Source organism: Rhinolophus sinicus, linkage group LG01 (assembly GCF_036562045.2).
Source record: "Rhinolophus sinicus isolate RSC01 linkage group LG01, ASM3656204v1, whole genome shotgun sequence".
Taxonomy (NCBI): Eukaryota; Metazoa; Chordata; class Mammalia; order Chiroptera; family Rhinolophidae; genus Rhinolophus; species Rhinolophus sinicus.
The window spans coordinates 89846805-89869824 of record NC_133751.1 but is presented as its reverse complement, the minus strand read 5'-3'; the positions used below and the strand labels follow the sequence as shown (position 1 = coordinate 89869824).

At 32.9% G+C, this 23020-nt stretch overlaps 1 pseudogene; it reads right to left on the bottom strand.

The window, feature by feature from the left end:
- Positions 1 to 7301: 7301 nt before the first annotated feature.
- Positions 7302 to 9134, bottom strand: LOC109447568 (lysine--tRNA ligase; annotated as a pseudogene).
- Positions 9135 to 23020: the final 13886 nt, after the last annotated feature.

Below are 23020 nucleotides of genomic sequence, written 5' to 3'. Positions count from 1 at the left end.
TTAATTGAGTCATCTTATAATTATTACCCATGATTTGTTACTTTTTGAAGCAATTTCAGACAAGATGTCAGATATATGTGAATGTATTATATTATTGAAGTATCTATTGTTTGCATTAAAAGTAACATTTCAGTTTCAGTGCTCAATACATGTTTAAGCTTCACTGGAATTTAATAAATTATGCAAAACTAGAATAAAGGAAAATGGAACTTCTAGAAGTTTGTCAGTTTATCTATTTTTTCCAATTTCTTGTTCTTTTTCTTTCCACTGTCATTGTCTTACTTCCATGATTAAATTTATTTAAGTCTACTTTAATGGAAAACACACATAGAATCATAGAGAAATGATAAAAATAAAATGCCAATCTTACAACTAAGTAATTTAATCAATGAAGACACCTGAATTGATTAGCTTAAATTGGTAAAACTAACCAATGGCAAGAACAATTCCTATGGTTACAAAAGCTAAACTTTATTATCAAAGTAGTCTATGGCACATAAAACAATCATGTATAATTTCATATTAATCATTAGGAATCATAATATTAGCATATTATAACATTTCAAAGGTCTACATCCAATTGACAACATTAATCAAAAATGCAAAGTAATAATATACTTTTCAATCGAGTTTAGATTTTAGAAATTTTATAATTTAAAAAATGGAAAACTACTGATTCTGGACTGATGTGAATGTAAACAATAGAAATATCTAAAGGTGCTTTATTTCAACACTTCAGGAATAGAATATTTAATGAGTATAGTGATAAAAGGGGGATCATTTGGGAAATAATACTTTTGAATTAGGCACCACAATTCAAAGAATTAATGAATCAGGTCTATAAAAAGAACTATAAACATTAGGGAGTCAAGAAAATCCTATGATACTGATGTGTGCCAGCAGAGTTATGAAACAGGGTTGGCTTCTCCATCTGTCCTCTTTAGTTGTCCTAGTAGACAACACATGTGTAAATACCTTCTCACCCATTTCTAGCCCTCTTGGGATAATGGTTATTATGACTCTAGAACAACCAAACCTATGAAACGTCACTATTAACATAAAAGATAACTTCCATTAAATCTGCAAACAGCAAAATTATAAAGAAATAGGGTAAACAGGACAACATCTTCAAAGTTTTGGGACAGAAAGAGCTTCTGGGGGGGAAATGAAGGGCAGTTTACACTAAAAAAATTGTATCAGTTATGGAATGAATATTCCATATCAACCCAATAAAATCATATCATATCAAATAAAAAAATGAAGGTTTCATTACAAATATAAATACCACTTGCTATTGTGAATTTTCTTAATAATTCACAATTACTAAAACATTTGGGCTATATATAATCAAGGCTAATCTGCTTTGTAAGTTTATTGGTTTACTAAAATTTGAAGATTTAATTATTCTTCTTGAGAATACTTACTTGAGAAAAACATTGCATAACGATGGAATTCAACTTACAAAAATTTCCATAAACACACTAGCCATATGCTATTAAGTTATTCATAAAACCAGTTTATATAAAGGAACATTTTTAAAAAATAGAATGGTCTAAATAATTTATCCTTTCCAGTTTAATAACTATCTTAGATTTGTTAAAGTGTATCTAAAAGAACACTAAAAACAAATTGGTAAAAATGGCCAGACTAATATAGAATAAGAAATCCATGCATATCCTTATTTTGAAGTTTTATTTGAAATAAGCAACCAATAAAATATAATATCTTAATATTTAACCAACAGTTACTAGAAGGATTTTAAAAATATTTCCCCTGTATTACCACAGATTTTAATCATGTAAATTATTTTCAGAAATTGAAAATATAACTTACAAAGTCTTTCACCAGTCATCCTTAAGATAGGTGTACCACTGGTTTTTCAAATAGCAATAGAAATAAGGCTATTTGCATGTTCTGTATTATCTGTTGCATAAAAACGTGAATGTACTTTTTTGCCCATACTATTTGGTTTTAGATAATACCAAAATAAATGTCCTATTCTTTTTATCAAAAATCACTAGACATCCAAAAGTGTCATTCTTATTTTAACAGGAAGCCAATACTTCTATCTCTTTCTGTTGTTTCTTCCTTTTTCTAAACATGGTAAATTAATGACTGATCCACATAGGGGTGATTTGTAATTAAATTAAATTCTACACAAAAAGTGTGTAAAATACATTTAACCCAAAACAATAAAGAAGTACATGCTTAATTGCTTTCAATATTACTGGCTTTAATGTGTGAAAATGAAGATGATGCAGCAGCTCAATGCCTTTGAAATAATTCAATATCCAACTATTATAAAAGCTCATTATACTTAGCCAGTCTTGTTAAAAGAATTTGCTAGATCCCTTGTGGGATGATACAATAGTCTTTTTTTTCCCTAATTAAGTTTATAATATTTCATCTTATTTTTAGTGTAATTAGAAAACAACATCCCTAAAACCTTAAAAAAGTTTAATATGTATGCGAAGATGATTATAAAGTAATGCAAAGATGCAGCTGACAATTAAGAAATCCCATTAGGCAATATTTATTTGTCTTGAAAAGTACTGGTATAAAATCAACAACAAACTTTACTTTTCTCACATTCATGCTTGCACATCTGAAAGCAGATTATCTCTTTGTCTTAGTCTAAAAGTGAATCCTTTTCAATCTCTTAAGCTCACATTTTCCACATGATGCATGTTCATGTTTTCAAATAATATTTGATTGTATGTGGATACCTCCGCAAATTCTTTCTTACTAAACCACACACGCCTGCTCTTTAGAGTCAGACAAGACTAAATAGTGTAGAAAACAATGCTATTCTTTTGCAACTCTATGAAACAATGACTAGCACAGCTTTCAGAGAAGAGATACATTTCCTATTAGGCAGTAAGAGCATTGATATTTAATGGCAAATAATAAGAAATATAAAACATTCTTGGAAATTTAAATAATCCAAAAGTAACTGAAATAGATATGATTTATAAATTCAGAGGTATATGATATCCTAACATATGCGGATGAAGTGAGCTCTGATTTTAGTAGACATATTCTTGTATGCCAAGGTGATTGCTAAGCATAGTTCTACCATAGAAGATACCAACTGCCCAGCATTAATGCATCACTTTTTATAGAAAACATCTCACTGAAAATATATCTTACAGAGATTATCAGTTTGGTGTGGAATTTATTTATTCTATTTTTAAAATTTAAAAATATAGCTAACATAAACATACAATGTTATATTAGTTTCAGGGATACAGAATAGTTATTCAACATTTATAGACTTAAAGAAGTGATCACAATGATAAGTCCAGCAATCATCTGACATTGTATCATGCTATCACAGTATCATCGACTATATTCCCCATGCTGTACACTACATCATGACTTATTTGTTTTATACCTGGAAATTTGGAAATTTTATTCCCCTTCCCCTTTCCCCCCCTTTTTAAATTTATCAATTGTATTGACTTTCAATATTATTTTATATTAGTTTCAGCTGTACAACATAGTGGTTAGACATTTATATAATTTAAGAAGTGATTCTGCTAGTCTAGTACTTACCTGGCACTATACAGAGTTATGATCATATCATTAACTATATCCTCCATGCTTTGCTTTGCTTTACATCCCTGTGACTCTTTTGTAGCTACCTATTTGTACTTTTGAATCCCTTCACCTTTTTCACCCTGCCCCCCAACCCTCTCCCATCTATCACCCCAACAAATTTAGTACCCATCTGACACCATACATAGTTATTACAATATTATTAACTATATCCCTTACGCTGTACCCTACATCCCCATAACTACTTAATAACAACCAATTTGACCTTCTTAATCCCCTCCCCTTCTTTCACCCACATCCCCAAAACCCCTCCCATCTGCCAACGATAGATCAGAATGTTTTCTCTATCTATGAGTTTGTTTCTGTTTTATTTGCTAATTTTGTTCTTAGATTCCACATATAAGTGAAATAACATTGCATCTGTCTTTCTCTGTCTGATATACTCCACTAAGCACAGCAAACTCCAGGTCCATCCATTTAACCACAGATGGTAAGAACCCATTCCCTTCTATGGCCAAGCAATATCCCATTGTATGTATATACCACCTATTCTTTACCCATTCTTCCATCAACAGACACCCAGGCTGCCTCCACATCTTGGCCATTGTAAACAATGCTGCAATGAACATATGGATGCACATATCCCCTCTGAACTAGTGTTTAGGATTTCCTTGGATAAATCCCTGGAGTGGGATTACTGAGTCCTTATTTGCCTCCTCTTAAAGCGTGTGTTTTAAAGTCTATTTTGTCTGGTATAAGTATTGCTACCCCAGATTTTTTTTCTTTTTTTCTTTTTTTCTTTTACTTTTTCATTTCCATGTTCATGAAATATCATTTACCATCCCTTTACTTTCTGTCTGTGTCTTTCAATCTGAATTTAGTTTCTTGTAGGCAGCATATGCGAAGATTTTGTTTTCTTATCTATTCAGCCCTCTTATGTCTTGAATGGAGCATTTAATCCATTTATAGTAAAAGTAATTGTTGATAGATATGTAGATGTAGCTTTTGCCATTATTATTCATAATTGTGATTTTTTTTCCCATCTTAATAAGTCCCTCTAACATTCCTTGTAATACTGGTTTGATGGTGATGAACTCCTTTAGTTTTTTTCTTGTCTGGAAAGCTCTTTATCTGTCCTTTGATTTTAAATGATAACTTTGCTGGGTAGAGTAGTCCTGGTTGTCGGTCATTGCTTTTCATCACATTGAATATTTGGTGCCAATCCCTTCTGGCCTGCAAAGTTTCAGTTGAGAAATCAGCTGACAATCTTATGGGAGCTCCTTTATAAGTTATTAGTTGCCTTTCTGTTGCTGCTTTTAGAATATTCCCTTTGTCTTTAACGTTTGCCATTTTAATTATAGTGTATCTGTGTGTGGGCCTGTTTGGATTAATCCTGTTTGGGACTCTCTGTTTGCCTGGACTTTTATGTCTGTTTCCTTTGCTTTAGAAAGATTTCAGTCATATTTTTTTCAAATATTATTTTTTCTCTCTTTTACTGGTCTCCCTATGATGCAAATGTTGTTACGCTTGATGATGTCCCAGAGATCTCTAAAACTGTACTTATTTGGGGGGTTTCTTTTTTTCTTTTTGCTGTTCTGATTGGGTGTTTTCTGTTATCTCCTCTTCCAAATTTCTGATTGGATCCTCTGCTTCATATAGTCTACTGGTGATTCCTTCTAGTCCATTCTTCATTATTGATATCTTCACTTCTGACTGTTTTTTCTTTCCTTTTTTTTTTTTTTTTTTTTTTTTTGTGTGTGTGTGTGGTTTTTATGTTCTTTTTTATGCTTACAATCTCTTTGTGGAAGTTCTCACTAAGTTCCTTGAGTTCCCCTGTAACGATTGTTTTGAACTCTGTTCTGGTAGGTTACTTGGTTTCATTTTGTTTAATTCTTTTTCCTGGATTTTTCTCCTGTTCTTCATTTGAGATGCATTTCTTTGTTTTCTCATTTTGGCTGCCTCTCTCTGTTTGTTTCAATGTATTAGGTAGATCTGCTGTTTCCCAGTTTTGGCCTGGTGGCCTTATGTAGTAGGTGTCCTGTGGGGCCCAGTGTCACAGTCTCCCTGGTCACCTTCTGTGGGTGCTCCAGTAGTATCCCTGTGTGGGTTGTGTGGGCCCTCCTGTTATAGTTATGCCTTGATTGCTATTGGCACATCAGTGATTGGGATGGACCCTCAGGCTTACAGGCTGTGGGGTTTGACCACATCCATGGCTTCTGGACTGCTGTGAAGGAGGCTAGGAGGCTTACTCCACTGATTTGGATTTGCCCGAGTGCACTCTAATGCCTATGATGACCACTCTTTCTGTATGCCACTTGTGGGTCTAATTGGGCAGTGTTCTGCTGTGGTCTGAAACCAACATCCAAGTATGTTAGTTCTGGAGCCTTTTGGGAGGTGCTCTGGAGCAGGCCTAGGTCAGCCACTGCCTGTGACTGGCCAGGGGGTACAAATGATCCACAGTTGTTCACTCCCTGTGCTAAACATGGAGGTGCATGGGAGAGGCCACAATGTGAACCAAGGATGACTGCTACCAGTACCAGGCTGGGGTAAATTTGCAAAAAGCCAGGATACCCAGAGGCCTGCTGCCACCTGCCAGTGCCCTTAAGGTTCAGCCACAGATAAAGCCTCATGCGGTATGCAAGTTGGGTGAAGCAGGGTCTCAGAATCACTAGAGTCGGAAGAATTGTGGTCTCCAGGTTAATATAAATTCTGGTTTGGTGCCAGTGTTGAACCTGGAACAACTCAGCAAAAGTCTCAGAGGACATCGAGGCCAGTTGTCATCTGTGTGGGACCCACAAACTCCAATAGTTTTAAAAAAAAAAAGTGCAGTGCAGTGGAGTTGGCTGCTCACAGAGACAGTGCCTCCGGTGTTGAGGGAGTTCAGTGGAGTGGCTAGGGTCTCCGCAAGACAGCAAGGTAGAATAAGTGCAGCTCACCAGACCAATCAGATTCATATTTGGTCATGTGGGGGTGGGCTTAACACAGGAAATCGGTGCCCACTTTCTGGCTGCACTGGAAGAAAACCCCATACAGGAAAAATGGTATCTGTCCTCCAGCTCTTGCCTCAAAGCCATACACCTCAGTCTGCCCCCTATGCCTCTGTCCCCCGCATCCCATCACGTCCCTCCAATGGAGCCCAAGGTGAGTGCCTGGAAGCAAGTAATTTTGTATGAGGGCCATTTGAGAGGACGTTTGAGTTTTCTGAAGCCTTCTGTCCCACCCAGGTGGGGGGAATCACCACTGTTTTTCACAGCCAAATGTTGTGGGGGTTCCTCTTCCTGGCACCAGTACTCTTGGCTTGGGAATCTGGAATGGGGCTGGGCTCCTTTGCTTCTGCAGTGGGAAACTCTGTGGCTGAGATATCTCTGCCAATTTTCATCTGCCATATGGAGGTTTGGTACCAACATATTTTGAATCTCTGCCCCTTCTACCAGTCTTGACATGACTTCTTCTTTCTATCTTTAGTTATAGAATTTCTGTTCAGTTAGACTTTGGATAATTCTTCAGGTTGATTGCTCTATAATTTAGCTGTAATTTTAATGTGTTCATGGAAGGAAGCAGGCACAGTGTTTATCTACTCCACCATCTTGGATCTCTTCAAAATAATTCCTAATTCCTTTTCTCTCTTTTGGTGACTAAGCAGTAATAGTCAAATTGATAGCAACACACAAGAATTCCCTTGCAGTCTTTGATCTTTTGCAGAAATACAAACATATCTAAGTTATGTAACTTGTCATTATTTCCTAGACGGAAGTGCCAGCTGTTGTGCTTTCTAATGCACCAGCAGTTGCTACATTTTCCTTAATGTCTTCTAGTTTTATGGCAGGAAACAGAAGTACTTCCTTGATGTTTTTGTAGTCTGTGAGAAACATAGTGACTTGCTCATTGTCTGTGTCCCAGCCAGCTGTGGGGCACAGCCCATATTCCAGGGCTGTGCAAAAGTTTTCATCTATGAACATGGTCCCATCATCACCTGTGGCCTTGACTTTGGCCTGTTCTTTGAAAAGCCACCACTGCCACATGGGGTGATTCAGCTCGGTGTTGGCATTGCATATTTCCTTCTTCATGATAAACAGCTCAAGGAGCTCACTCAGACCCACTTTAGAGAGGTGCCATTTTGCCAAAGGGCTCATTATCTGTGAGTGATTACAAGTGAATGTAGGATTGAAATATGTCACTTCCAGGAACTCTCCAATAAGCTTATCAAGGAGACTCTCTGTGTCCTGAAGTGGAAGGCTTTCAACCACTTTTGCCACACAGATATCATGAAGAATTTTGTGAATTTCTTTTTCAGTTTTGAAAAGGTTAGTTTCTTGAAGATTCACCCCCAGGGCTTCCTCAAGCTCTTCTCCATGCTAATTCTCTGAAGGGTGGGGTGATTTCATTCTCCTAGGCTTGGCCTCAGGGTCCATCTGATTGGTACGTGACCTTGTAACTGCCTGTAATGTACTTCACCCTCCCTGAAATCATATTCTCTGTGATTTTCATGAGTTCATGATAGTCGGCATACACTATTTAAAACTCACAGGTGGTAAACTCAGGATGTGAATCAAATCATTTCAGACTTAGTGTCCACAATTTCACAGACCTGGTCAATGCCAGCAATCACCAACATTTTGTGGTAGAGTTCAGGAGAAATTCTCATGTTCAGCTCATTTTTGTAGGTGATAAAATGTTTGTCCACAGCTCCCCCAGGAATGATGTTCATTGTGGGAGTCCCAATCTCTAGGAATTCCAACTCATCCAAGAAACTTATTATATGTGTGATGCTCTTAGAGCGAATGATGAATTTCTGCCTCATAGTCATTCACAGGTATGTCCAAGTATCTTGGATGATATCATGTTTCCTTGTCTTTGAGGCCAAAGCGAAGATGAGGTAACATGCAAGAAATGAGACGGCAGTGTGATCTCATAGGGAATGATGCTCAGCTCACCCTTCTTGGTTTTTCCAGGATTCCTCTGAACTCCAATTATGTCTCCCTGACACAGTTTGTTATTTATACAAATAAATTCTTCTTCTGATTTCTAATTTCTGAAATTGGCCCTGACTTGCAACTTGTGCCTCTCTCCTCGAAAGTCACAGAAGATGAGCTTTCCCCCAGAATCTCTTTTGACATGGATCCTACCTGCCACCATTAAGGTGATGTCACTCAGGTCGTCTCCATATTGCAGGTAATATATTCCAGGATGAAGTGAATGAGCGAGATGTATATGTGGAACTTTTTAGGATATGGTCTTCTCCTGTTGGCCTTTGTTGGTGGACTGCTTGGCTCTGGACCTTGTAATATTAGTTTGGGTTTCCTCCTCAGCACTCACATCATTGTCAGTGATGTGGTTGGTGGCAGCAGCATGAGCCTTGGCTTGGTTGTTTCTCACTGAGCTCCTTCTGTGTGGCCTCCTTCTCTGCTACTTTCTTCTCTGCTTTCAGGCATCTCTTTAGCTCATTTTTTGCTCAGTTTCAGCTCCCCACTGTCCACATTCACCTCAGCCCCCAGAGGTCTGGACCTGAAAGGGGTGCTGTTATACTTTATACTATTTCTTTTAGCTAAAAATTGTAGCTGATCATAAAATGTCATGATTAGCAGAAATCCCAATTATCTTTAAATAATATCTCTGAAGGACAAGGAAGATTCTGATGGCAAGATGCAAACTAGAACAGTGCACAGTCCTTTACATATCTGGTTTCAGGATTAACTTTTTTTAAGCTGCCTCAGGATTAATACTTCTCAAATTATCAATAAATTAAGGATTGAATAAATTAAATCACTCATTCTACAAGATTTATTAGAATCCCTAATACTGAAGATGTGTTAATATCTAGAATATGACACAAATAAAACACATGTAATCCTTGCAATCATGAAGCAATCTATTGAGGCATAGATAATAAAAATTAAACAAACAAACAAAACAATCCTTAATTGTGGTAAGTTCTTTAAAGGAAAATGATACTAGGGTGTAAGAGGGGAAAAAAAATGGGAATGAAATATACTGTTTTATGTAGATCAAACTGTGAGAATCTCTTTGATGGAGGTGACATCAATTGAGAGAGTTGAAGAAATAGATCTAGTACTAAGGAGAAGAAAAGTTCTCTTTGACGGAGGGTATACCATATATAAATTTCCTTAGTTAGGAAAATGTGAGTATATTCATGAAACAAAAGTAAACAAGGACAAAAATTTAGGGGAAATTGGGGAGAGCAGGATTAAATATAGTTTTATAGGCTGTGGACAGAACTTGAACACTTTTTGAGGTGGTCATAAAGAGTCTGGGTTCTCTTATCATTACAATGTGATGACACTTTAAACAGGGGATGAAGCAACCTAATAATGTTCTTAGTGGTCACCTTAGCTACTGTGGGCAATAGATTGTAGCCTAAATAATCCCATTTTAGTGGTTAAAAGATAGCACTGATTTTGTCATTGGCATTGTTATACTAAATAAAGTTGTTAATTTGAATTTTAAAGCTATAATTATTTTCCATGGAATCAATAAACATGGTTTTCTCTCTCTCTCTCTCTCTCTCTCTTTTTTTTTTTTTTTTCAATTTGTGTGAAAATAAGCCATCCACAGACTTTAATTTGTCTTCTGTTGCCATTTCATCATAAAATGTTACTTAACCCAAACAATGAAAACATGTAAAATGTCATTTCTCAATTACACTCTCTTCTCTTATGAAGGTTGTGTGGCAACTCTCAGTATAGACTATTCCTTGTAGAGATTATTTTATTTTTCTCTTTTATGATATTTTTTTTTTCTTTTTATAAAATGCCTTTACCTTGATTTTATCATAGTGCTTTATTTATGGGTAGTATTTTTCTTAACAGAAAAAGGGATCAGATATTGACTACTTTGAAGATTATGCTGCCCCTCCCTCATTACATGAAATTAACCCTAAATAAATTAAAATCCATAAATAGGATTCTCCTTTAATTGAGAAGCTAGCACTATCTACATGTAACATGAGGACCCTGAAGATCTAGACAAAGTGGATAGGTAGGACTTAAATAAATAGATGTCTCCATATAATGATAGGATTTTGCCAAAGATCTGATTAAAATAACAAACACATTTTTTTGATTATTTATCTAGTTTAATATAAACCATCAGAAGCCAGTCAGCAAAGTAATAATAAATCCAAGGTTCATTATACTTCATGCATGTAGAGATGTAAACAGGACTTGTTTGCTAGGACACTGCAGTAGCAGTGATTACAGTACCGCCAGCACCAACAGCACTAATACAAACAGCAGCAATAATATCAGGAAAAGAAAGATGATATGGAAAAGGAAGAGAGAGATGGGAAAGAGTAGGCATAAGAACAACCAAAACATTGTTGATAGTAATCTCAATTCCCATACAATGTGGGCACAAATGGAATTCTAGCCAAAAGTCATAGCTGATTGGTCTTAATTCGCTTGGATACTACATAAGTAATTTTGTTAATTCTTTTTATTGGCTTCACTTTGGTTTCATCAATCTGGTTCATTCAAAATAGGTATTGCTAAGAAGGCTTGTCTGGCCACTTGCAAATTCAGTCAGAATAACTCTCAGTGACAGCCTCAGTGGTTTTATTCAGGTTGGAGGCAGTGAAGTTTAAATGAGTAATTAATTCATTAAAGTTATATCATAAGAAATACAGTAACAGGCTGAATACATTTCTCACTTATAAAATTAATTCATCTGAACTAGATTTGTTTTACAAACACTTGTCATAAAATAGAATTGACTTAAAGAATGAAAACAGATGGTAATTTTATTTGTCTAATGATCTTTTTAGTGAAATGATTTATTAATGAAGGACCATGAAACTCAATTGCAACAAAACTTTATGTTTAGACAAAGTGATATGGAGATTTGTGCAAATTATCTTTGTCTCTTTTACTAGAAATATTAGTTAGCCATGGGCATGATATATTTTTTCTTTGCATTAACTGGGTAAATATTATAGAAAGATGATGGGTTAATTATCTAAGGAAGTGAGCAGATGGTATCCCCATTTTACAGAGTTCTTCCAAGAAATTATGCAATGTTGCTTAAAATATTAATTCCAGGTATAGAAGCTAAAAATTATCAATATAGCAATCATGTGGTTTCTTTAATATGCATTATGGTCTATCAAAATCTAATTTTATGTTTAGTTTTCTTTTAGTTGCCTAGAATTAATTTGAGAGTGCTACCCTCGCAATCTTTATATTGATTTTCATTACCAAAATAAAATGATATTTTTATGGTTGTTTCCTCTTCTTGCATTTTTTGCTAAAAATCACACTTTAATTAAATCCTTGTGTTAATGGGCTTAGGACTATTTCCCACCTCAATAAATCAGAACTACCAAATCTGTTCAGTTTACTGAAACTGCAGTCAATGCTAATTTACTTTTGGTTCAGCAATTTCATTTACTTGTGTATTGGAAGTTCAATTATTTGTGATTACAATTTCAATGTATTAAGATAAATGTGATATAACATCTAAATTGTAACTTACAGAGGCTCAATTTTTGCTGTTTATTGGAACCTACTTAGGAATAATTTCAGAAAGTAAGTGTAAATGTTATTAATCCTAATATTTGTGTATTTTCCCTGGACATTATTTATGCAAATATACAAAAATAAACACATTCACTGTCAATATATACATTTGAAATGATAAAATAGCAAAATTAGTAAGCAAAATAGGAGTGATTAGCAACCATCCAAGTGCTCTGCTATAGCATGAATACTGAAGCATAGATGTTCTTCTGTGCTCCACACTCACCAAAGAATTATTTATCAATATTTTAAATTTTAAACAACATTACAGTTGTGGGATAGTAAACAATTTTATTTAATACCAAGATATTGTCCACAACTGATTAATTTGTTTGTTATGTATCTAAAACAAGTCTAGTCTTCACCTTTTATTTTCTTAAGAAAAATCAGTATTTTGCCACATTTATTATTACCAAAAGAATGCTTATGCATAAATAATAAAAATTCCATATTTTCTGAAACAATAAAAATGATACACCGTAACAGTAATGAGAACTTTAGAGTGCTATGTAGTGCATATTATAAAGATTGCATTTGTATTTTTCAACTATGAATTATATTATTTATAAGAAGCAACTGACCCTGAATAGTTTGAATAATTTTATTCTATTAAGTGAGGCATATTTTCATGCAGAAGGATTAAAAAAAGATGTACTGGCCTTACCTTTAAAATCATTGAAATCTTTTGTTTTTTAATATATTTAAGAGTCTGATTAAATGTTTCAAGAACTCATAAAATTATTTGACTGAAAGATTTTTGTCATGGAAAGAAGGGTAGCTTCTTGAATTATTTTTCCTTACATTCTTCCTATGTTTCTTATGTTTCTAAGGAATTTTTTTTTTTCAGATTTTGGTTTAAAAAGTATACAATTTTGGGTTCTGTTAAAAAAACAGACCTTTGATATGGGAGGTGAAACCATTAATACTTGAAAAGATTTCTAGTATGACCTGATACACTGAATTCACTTCTAATATATTCACATTCAATTTAATACTTTAAGCTTGTTATGCTTCTAACATTAATTTGTACATATTTTTATATTCTCACAATGATTCACAAATGTGATCCTGTGAAATTTCTGTTACCCATAAAATAGTTAAAATAGTAAATATATGAATTCTCACGTGTAAATATGAATTCTACTTTCTGTGCCAGTTATTATTTTTTTTAATCTTACTGTATCCCATGTTGAATTAAAAGCCAGAGAAACCAAAAATAAAATTTCTAATAATGATTTATTTTGTAAGGGATTTGTAATATTTGGGCACTTTACTGGTCAACTGAAAGTTCACCGGTATAATAATTGGTTCACTGGTGTCATAACTAATGTACTTATCTTAAAGTTCTAGGTTTGACTCTGCTTAAATGCAAATTGATGTGAAAAATATTTGTCATCTTTATCGACTGTTACAAAATAATCACTCAGGTTTTTATATTCCTTCCATTCAGTTTTTGACACAAACTTAGTTTAGAGAATATTTTAAAAAGATGCTGAAAAATCTAAATATGACATGGAGTTTATGGTTGTTTGTTATTAGATTTTAGATGCAATATTTATAGATCATTAAGATATTTAATTTATTAATTTTAATATTTTCTGAAAATAGAAAAAAGTTCTTTTTTTGTGTTATAAGGGGCATTTTTATAATCCTTAAGCATTTTATAAGTACTCAACTAAAAGATAAACTTATTTTATTTTGAAGAAAATACCCATTAATAATTATCTAAGAGATTATGATTACATTTGAAAATATTCAGTAAGATAACTGGATGTAATGTAAAGCCATAAATGCTCATGGTTAATTAAATTGCATTTCCTGAGCAAAACAGAAAGTATGCCAATCAGATAGGAGGTTCCTACTCTATCTGCCTGCTAAGCATTTAGACGTCTAAAAAAATAAAGAAATTCATTGGGTTTAGCATTATTATAGATGTGAACCACATCATTAGGAGATAATCCCTATACTTTTTCTAGAATGACAATGAGGACATTCACCTTAAGAACCTCCCTTCCCTTCGATAGAGTCTTTAAAATTGCAAGTGAGGGATGTGTTAGGAATAAAATAGAACCACAGGTAGTGTTTTGGTTCTCTAGTCCCTAATGCTTCAAATAGAAAAAAATAAACAGAAGAAATAGAGAATCTGTATGAAGTCTGGAATAAATTCTTCAAATATTTAATTGTCCTGTTTAGAGCTTATTAATAACTACAAAACACAATATCGTGAAAGTGAGCAGAGTTCGAATAATTAGCAATTAGTGAATCATTATCATTTATATGTTATTTTGAATTGAGTTATGATTTTTAGGATGAATACATTTTTTTTCTTTTGAGAATTTGCCAGCAAAGACATTTGTTTAAAATACTTGATTTTTTAATTAAAGTTTATTGGGCTGACAATGGTTAGCAAAGTTACACAGGCTCCAAGTGCACAATTATGTAATATATCATCTATATTTCACAGTTTGTTTACCACCCAGAGTCAGTTCTCCTTCCATCGCCATATATTTGACCTCGTTTACCTTCATCTACCCTCCTCTTACCCACTTACCCTCTGCTAACCACTAAACTATTGTCTATTCCTATGATTTTTGTGTCTTTATTTGTTTGTCTTGTTCCTTTGTTGCATTATTGCTTTCAGTTTTATATACCACATATCAGTGAAATCATATGGCTATCAACTTTTTCTGTCTGACTTATTTCACTCAGCATAATAATCTCAAGTTCCATCCATGTTGTCGCAAATGGGACTATTTCATCTTTTCTTATGGCAGAATACTTTTAACCACAGTTTCTTTAGGCTTTTATCATTTTTTTTTTTTTTTTTAAATCCATCAAGCCTCTCCCTCTAGAGTAAAACTCAACTATGAGGGGAACATTTTTGTTTCTCTTTTCCTCACTATATAAGCTATTGTAGCTCCTATAGCTATAAGGGCTGTAGGGTCACAAGGCTTTCTGAAAAGTGCCTTGTAGTCAATGGCCTTTTTAGTGTAGTTGCTAGTGACAATTGTCAGTTTGACTTTTTCAGCACAATTGTTAAAGAGCTAAAGTCATATTACTATACTACTGCGGCTTAGAAATTGTTAAAGCATGTATAATTGTAAGCTGAATATTTTAGTGAGTAATTGGAACACCATTTATTTACTTTTCTTTTTTTTCTGGGATACAGTAATTATACTGTTAGAGATAAATAAAATAATTAAAGAAAAATATTTGGAGAACCAGAAAAAAAATAATGCCCAAAGAAATAAAATTCATATAAACTTAAAAATATATATATAAACACAAAACTCATAATGAAGTTCCAGATAACTGTTGAAAAGATTGCAAAGATCATCATTAAAGAGCATATACTTTGATATAGTCCTATTCATTTATTTTAGCTTTTACTTCCCTTGTCTTTGAGATAAAATTCATAAAATAATCTTTGACCCTAAGGTCCATAAGTTTAATACTTATGTTTTCATCTATGAAAACATAATTAATAATGAAAAAGCATTAAAATCAGAAACATTATGGTTTATTAAGACTTTGGTAAATTCATACATATTGTTCTCTGAGACAAAGATAAGAACAAAGATAAGATTATTTTTCACTGTTTCTTCCATAAAATAATGCCTGAAAACTTAAGAAAGTATTTTGCCTTAGCTTTATTAAAACAAATTCTATGCAGTTGATTGTTTCAGGTTTTATGTTTAGGTCTTTGATCCATTTTGCATTAATTTTGGTACATGGTAACAAATGGCAGGCTATTCACATTCTTTTGCATGTGGCTTTCCAGTTCTCCCAGAATCATTTATTGAAAAGGCTTTCTTTTCCCCATTGTATATGTTTGGCTCCTTTGTCGAAAATCATCTGTCCATATTTATGTGGGTTTATTTCTGGGTTTTCAATTCTATTCCATTGGTCTGTGTATCTGTTTTTCTGCCAATAACATGTTACAGAAAAAGTCAAGAACTGTATGACTTCACTGATATGTGGGATATAAAATTGAAAGCAACAAAAGAACAAGACAAACAAAGAAAGAAATAAAAACTCATAGACAGAGACAATAGTTTAATGGTTACCAGAGGGTAAGGGCGGAGGAGGGATACTACAAGAGGGTAAAGAGTGTCAAATACATGATGATGGAAGGAGAACCAACTTTGGGTGGTGAACATACAAAGTAATATACAGATGATGTATGAGGTCAGAAAATTAATTTCATGAACTTGTTGCAATGATGTTGCTAACCTTTTTTAATGTCATAGGGATTATTAATTACGGATTTGTATCAACTAGACAAATCGTTAGCTAAATTTACTATTTGGAAGTGTTGAAAAGGCTGCATGAGAAAGTTAGATGACCTGAATTTTTGCCAACAATTCATGGGTCTTGCATCATGACAATGTACCAGCTCACATGGCACTGTTTGTGAGGGAGTTTTTAGCCAGTAAACAAATAACTGTATTGGAACACTCTCCCTACTCACCTAATCTGGCCCTCAATCACTTTTCTTTACCTGCAGATAAAGGAAATATTGAAAGGAAGACATTTTGATGACATTCAGGACATCAAGGGTAATATGATGACAGCTCTGATGGCCATTCCAGAAAGAGTTCCAAAATTTCTTTGAAGGATGGACTAGGTGGGAGCACTTCAAAGGTGACCACAGTGATATTAAGCAATGAGGTATGTTGTCTTTTTCCAGGATGAGTTAGCAAACTTAATTGTCAGACTTCATATTATAGAATTGTACACTTGAAACCTATGTAATTTTACTAACCGTTGTCTCCCCAATACATTTTAATTTAAAAAAAAAAGCACATACTTGAGGACTGTTTTCCATGAATGTGTACTACATTAGTGCTTTTGGTGAAAAAATCATTATTAAAATCAGAACCATTATGGTTTATTAAGACTTTGGTAAATTCATGCATATTGTTCTCTGAGACAAAGATAAGAACTTCAAAGATTATTTTTCACTGTTTCTTCTGTAAAACAATGCCTGAAAACTTATGAAAGTATTTTGCCTTAGCTTTATTAAAACAAATTGACATCATTTGCTTCTTAATCTAGTTTACGGCTCTTTCTTCAGTCGTTTGGCAAATATGTTAAGCATAACCTTTTGAATATTTAAAGAATCTAATGTTTGTGGTTCTTAAAAACCTAACTATGTGGCTTTTAAATAAGAATAGATATTATAAAATGTATCATTGTTAATAGCTGTAGTTTTACTTTTTCTGTAAATAGGAATCATAGCCGAGATGGGGGTTCAGGAGAATAGGGTAAATTAGAGAAATGAGCTATTGATTCAACAGATGAACCCTTGTTCTATCTAAAAGAGGTAATGTGAAATCAGGTACAAGTCATTGTCTTATGAAATGTGGGGTCAGTGTTGTCAAATCTTCTTATAATTCGAAAGAAAATAGGAATTCAGGCTCTATATCAAGTTTCCTCAGGGTTAAATATAAGCAACAAATTCAAATGTTTTGAACATTATGTGTAAACCAAGAAATCATAGGTGATGTCTCTATTTGGCAAGCATGTCTCCAGTTCTTTATCTCAAGGTATTAGGACAAGCAAGATAAAACAGTTGTTCTGAGTGTGTCATTCTGCTTACTGAGATTATTTGACATGCATGCAATTTATTTAAGATTTTAAAATTCTTTATATTCAAATGTCTATTGTCCATTTCCCTTAGAGTCGCAAATGTTTTTTCTTAAAGATCATCTAGGCTTTGAATGAGACAGTAACTATACATGATAAATGACATAATTTACAGATAACTGTTGATAGTGTAGAAAAGAGCATACCTGTTTAGTGGACGCTAAAAAAAGTCTTCCTAATAGAGGGAGAACTTGAATTTGAACCTGAATATTCACCTTGATTATAGCATTTGAACTTGAATATTCTCTTCCATTTTAGTTAAACAATCTAATTTTAACTAGCACTATGGCACATATTTTTAAAATGGTGTAATGCAACTAATATTTGTAGCAAGATTCATAGTTTTGTTATTTAGTTAGTGGTAAGAATATACAGCATGAATATTTATAAATTGTTACTTTGAGATATACTAGTTTGAGCACTGATTATTCTATTAAGCCCTTATATTTATTCAAATTTCTCACATGCTGCTTCTATTTACTAAATGTTATCTTGGCCTCACAAGTTCTAATGAATTTTTAATTGTGAAGTAATGATATGGCTTTCTACTAACACTCAAAATTTATCCACTGCTAAATATATTTTATAAACTGATTCTTTTCTGCTCCTGATCACCTGAAGTCTACCTACTTTTTGACAACTTATCATTTGATTTGTTTGAAATAAAGAAAAAAAAAGTCATTACTTACCTTTTGGATTTCTTCCTTATTATGGTAACTTAAATTGCAATTTCTCATTTACATACAGCAACAGCTTAATTGGATTATTATTTTAGTTTCTCCTGGGAAATCCTCTCTGCATAGGAAACTCTGCATTTTGGGCTCACTCTTGTTGATCCTGTTTATTTGCAAACATATATCTATTTATTATTCATTGAAAATTTCCTGTTCACATTTTTGCATATTCTCATCTTTTAAGCTAAGAGAATCTTTGCAAATCATTTAAATATGTTTAAGATTCTGTCACTTTCCCAATTTAAAAAGTGCTGTTAGCTTACATAAAAGATGCCATAAGATTAGTTATGAATATAATTTCCCCACTTCTACATTTGAATAGTCTGCTTTATAAATGAGTATAGCTAGCAGTGAAATCTACTTTGACAATCAACGAATACATGCACTATATAACTAAGATCAAAGTTTTTTTATTAGTATGGTGTTTGAGATTACATGATTTTCAGATTTTAATTTAGAGCATTTTTAAAGAAAAAGAAAAAGGGGTGATTTAAAAAACATAAAAAGTGAGAAAAATATTAAAATAAGAACAGTTGCAGGGCATTGAAAGAAGCATAAGCAGAAATTTGTAAATTTAATACATTGCTTTGCATTTTGGAGTTAGATTACTCCACCTTTTAATGTGAATTTCAGTGTCAATGAATACCTACTCCTTATATGTAATTTTAATTAAAATTAATATGTTTTGTGTAATCTTTAACTCTAAAATTACTGAATTTCAAATGTATGACTAGAGAGTAAAACAGAATCGTCTTATGTTGGTATAGATATATATGAATCTCTTACTTTGGTTAGTTATGACTCTTATTCAAGTACTGTACTAGAGAGAGGAATTACTCCATAGAGCAATAATCCTGAAAATAGGTGCACATAGCCTAGATATGAAAGAAAATAGTATCACCCATTTATTTTATTTATAATTTCAATTCTTGCTTCACACACTTGTCCTGTAGACATCTTACCCACTGTTTTCCAATAAAAGCTTTCTCATGAGTTGACACCATGGCCCATCCTAGATAATCATTAACAATCTTCAGACCAAAGCTAGACTTCTGATTAGATAGCTTCTTAGTCTCCATAATTTATTCCCTATATACCTGCCAAAGTACTGGAAATTCTAACAATCAAATACTCATTTCTCTGAGTTAAGGCTTTGCCTACCGCTAGAAAGTAAATTCAGCTATATTAGTCATTAGTGCCAATTTGTATACATTGGGTCACAATTTCCTAAAATGTGTGTGATTCACTGTCATTTTAAAGAATAATGTTAAAAAACATTGAAACAGTAGAAAATAATATAATCTAGTATTATAGAAAGCCACAAGTTTGGGGGGAATATGATGCATTTAATTTAAACTACTGTGTGTAATTTATAACTTATCTAACTATCAGTGACCTGTAAAACTAGGAGTGCTATACCACTTTGCAAACGATTGTGAGCTGAAATGAAACAATATACCCATCGTGGGGTTTGAGCTAAATCAATGATCTCTGATTATTGATGTTGAAGGAAAAGTTTAGGCCATGTGGAATTGAACAGCAGACATGTGGAAATGGAGGGAGGTATGAATTGATGGAAAGAAAGGGCCAAAAAGAACAAGTGGAACAGGCAGCATGTAAGATAAGCTGCAGAGAAAAGGTGTTTTCTATGTCCATTTCTACTTTAAATATTCTATTGCATTGCTAATGAAAATCTACCATATTCTGATATCCTCCAGCAATATGTCTATTCTTCCATTGTAAAAGTAATCCTGCTTTAAAATTTGATTCTTTCATAAATATTGTAAAATAAAAAGATGAAGAGAGAACACACAATACTAATTTCCCAAATATCTGTTTTCAGAGAGAATAAAGGCTGAATGCCATATGAACAAATTAACTGGGAATGTCTGTATGTTTTATATAACCTTGCCTAGAAATATACACAAAGTTCCTATGTATTAATGAAACCAGTAATTTGCTTAAAGGAGAAGGAAACAAACAAACAAAACAAAACAAAACAAACAAACAAAAAAACTTATTGGCTACTGGGTTGAAAAATTCACAGCATTTGTAAGATGATGATGATGATTACTATTATTATTATTATTTTGATATACACAGTTCTTTTCTTGTCCTAGATTCATCAGCAAATTATTTAAAGTCTGTAAACTTCAGTAAACTCAGTAGCTCAAGCAGTGGTTTAAAGTGATAATGCTATAATACATTATTATAGAGTTGGATATGTAATAAACACTTAATAAAATAGTTAACATTAACTGAATGCTTATTCCATACCAATCATGTTTCAAATGCTTAGATGGATTAGCTCATTCAATACCCTGCCGATTCTATGAAGCAATTTTTATAACTATACCCATTTTTCAGATTAAAACATTATGGCATAGCATGTAAAATAACTTGCCTAAGAACACAAAAACAAGAAAGGGTGAACAAAGGATTCGATCTGGGCAGTCTTAATTTTACAGCATGTGTCTGTAATGACTGCATTATATCTTTCATTTCTCTCTAAGCTGAAAGGGCTTTCTATTATTAGTAGTAATGTTTATTTTATTACAATATTATTTTTATCCACTTAAAAGGGGTTTTAATATTACTAATATATAATATTGATATACATATTACAGATACACGTACATCTATACACATATTACATATATTACATATATATGTATACCATATGTTACATATATATGGTATATGTATATACATTATGTGTGTACATTATGTATATATGTGTATATATCATATATATATAATACACACATATATGTTTTAGACATAAGATACCAGTACATATTTATTTGAGTTTAGTGCATGACATCTGGTCTGCAATAAAAGTCCACATAAAAAAAGATGTTCTACTTTTCATATTTGTTTAAATGCATATGTGCGTGATGCATTTTTGTGGTAATATTTTGACAAAATAAAGTTGTGTCTTTTCAAGTTAAAACACTAATATATAGTTGAATACTTTAAGAACTCTTTGTTGTTAAGATCTGAGGATAAATATGGACAAAGAGATTCTTCTGAATCTAATAAATGTATAGAGTCTCTGAAATTTCCATTTTAATTAAATTGCTCACTGAATTGATAGGTTCTCCACTCATGGATCAGTTGTTTACAAGGTGGGTCACCATTGTTTTCATCTTCCATTAAACCAACTCTGGGAGTATTCTATCCACATTTCTATTATATATGACTTTTTGCCTCTCAAACACAATAGGGATATTTTCAGTCATTATTTATTTAACTAATAGTAACACAAAAGCATGCTGGGCTTTGCATTACTTTTCTCCTCATTTTGAGTCACTCTATCAATTTCCTTAGCCATGCTCTGTGTCTTTTACCAGCTTATCCTCCTCTAAATATTTTGGTATATTTTATTTCTTCAAGGCCAGGCTCTTAGCTATTATCTGTGTTCAGTGTCTTTCTCCCTAGGGTGGATTTCATTAATGCCTAATTTCAGAAATTATTAAATGGCCTATGTAACATTTCCATTTGACTGTCTTAAAAATACTGAAAAATCATGACAACAACTAGTTTCTTTATCTTTTCTTAGTTGGATTATTCCACAAACAGAGTCTAAGATAGGGGGCTGGAAGCTACTAGTTCATTTTCAGTGGTGCCAAGTAGCAGAGTGAAGAAATAGAGAGTGAGATAGAGAACAAAAGATATTGAAGCATATGCTATTGAGCTGGTCCTGAATTGGGCACTCAGGGCTCAGTTCCTCTGATGCCTCCATTAGGGACTGTGTAAAATGTATCAGAATATTTCTTGTGAAGGATGATATAATGAAAAAGGTCTAAAAAAAGATTTCTGAAATGAAGTTCTAATTCTCTCATTTAAAAATACTGACTAAAGAATCAAGGCTTTATTATTTATTTATTTATTTATTTATTTATTTATTTACCACGTGGGCCTATGAAAGATTACACTACGTTTTCTTGGATACATTTCAACTCATGGCCCCATGGAAGTTAAAGCTCCTTTTAATCTTAATAACATATCTATGACAATTTACCTCTAGGACATTGGATTATAATGACTTTGCCACAAATGGCTGTGAAGAATGACCATCGTCTTCCTTTGTGTACAAACAAAATATTCATGGTAGATTGGTCAGTGAATAATAAAACATTATTGAACGTTACACTATGATTCCTTGCATTATGAAATAATTTACTCATGATTTTATCATGAGAGGGAAATAGTATTTTTCCAAATTTCTCTTTTTAAAATCCATTAATAAATTAAAAATTAGAGTGTGATATTTATTTAAAGACAAATGTTTCTTAAAACTGCTTCTTTATTATTTCCCTAGAAAAAAATCCTGCTCCAAAAAATAAGTAAGTAAATATAACCTTCTCCATGGTTAATTTTTTGATGCATAATTTGAATACCAAAGTAAACAGAATGTGAAAACAGTCAAACATTTTATTATTAAAGCTGAAATGCAGAAGAAACATGAGGCAACTAGATTCAAACTTGACAAAAATGGATTAGACCAAATGTAATATTCTTACTTTTTCATGTCTTTTTTAACAT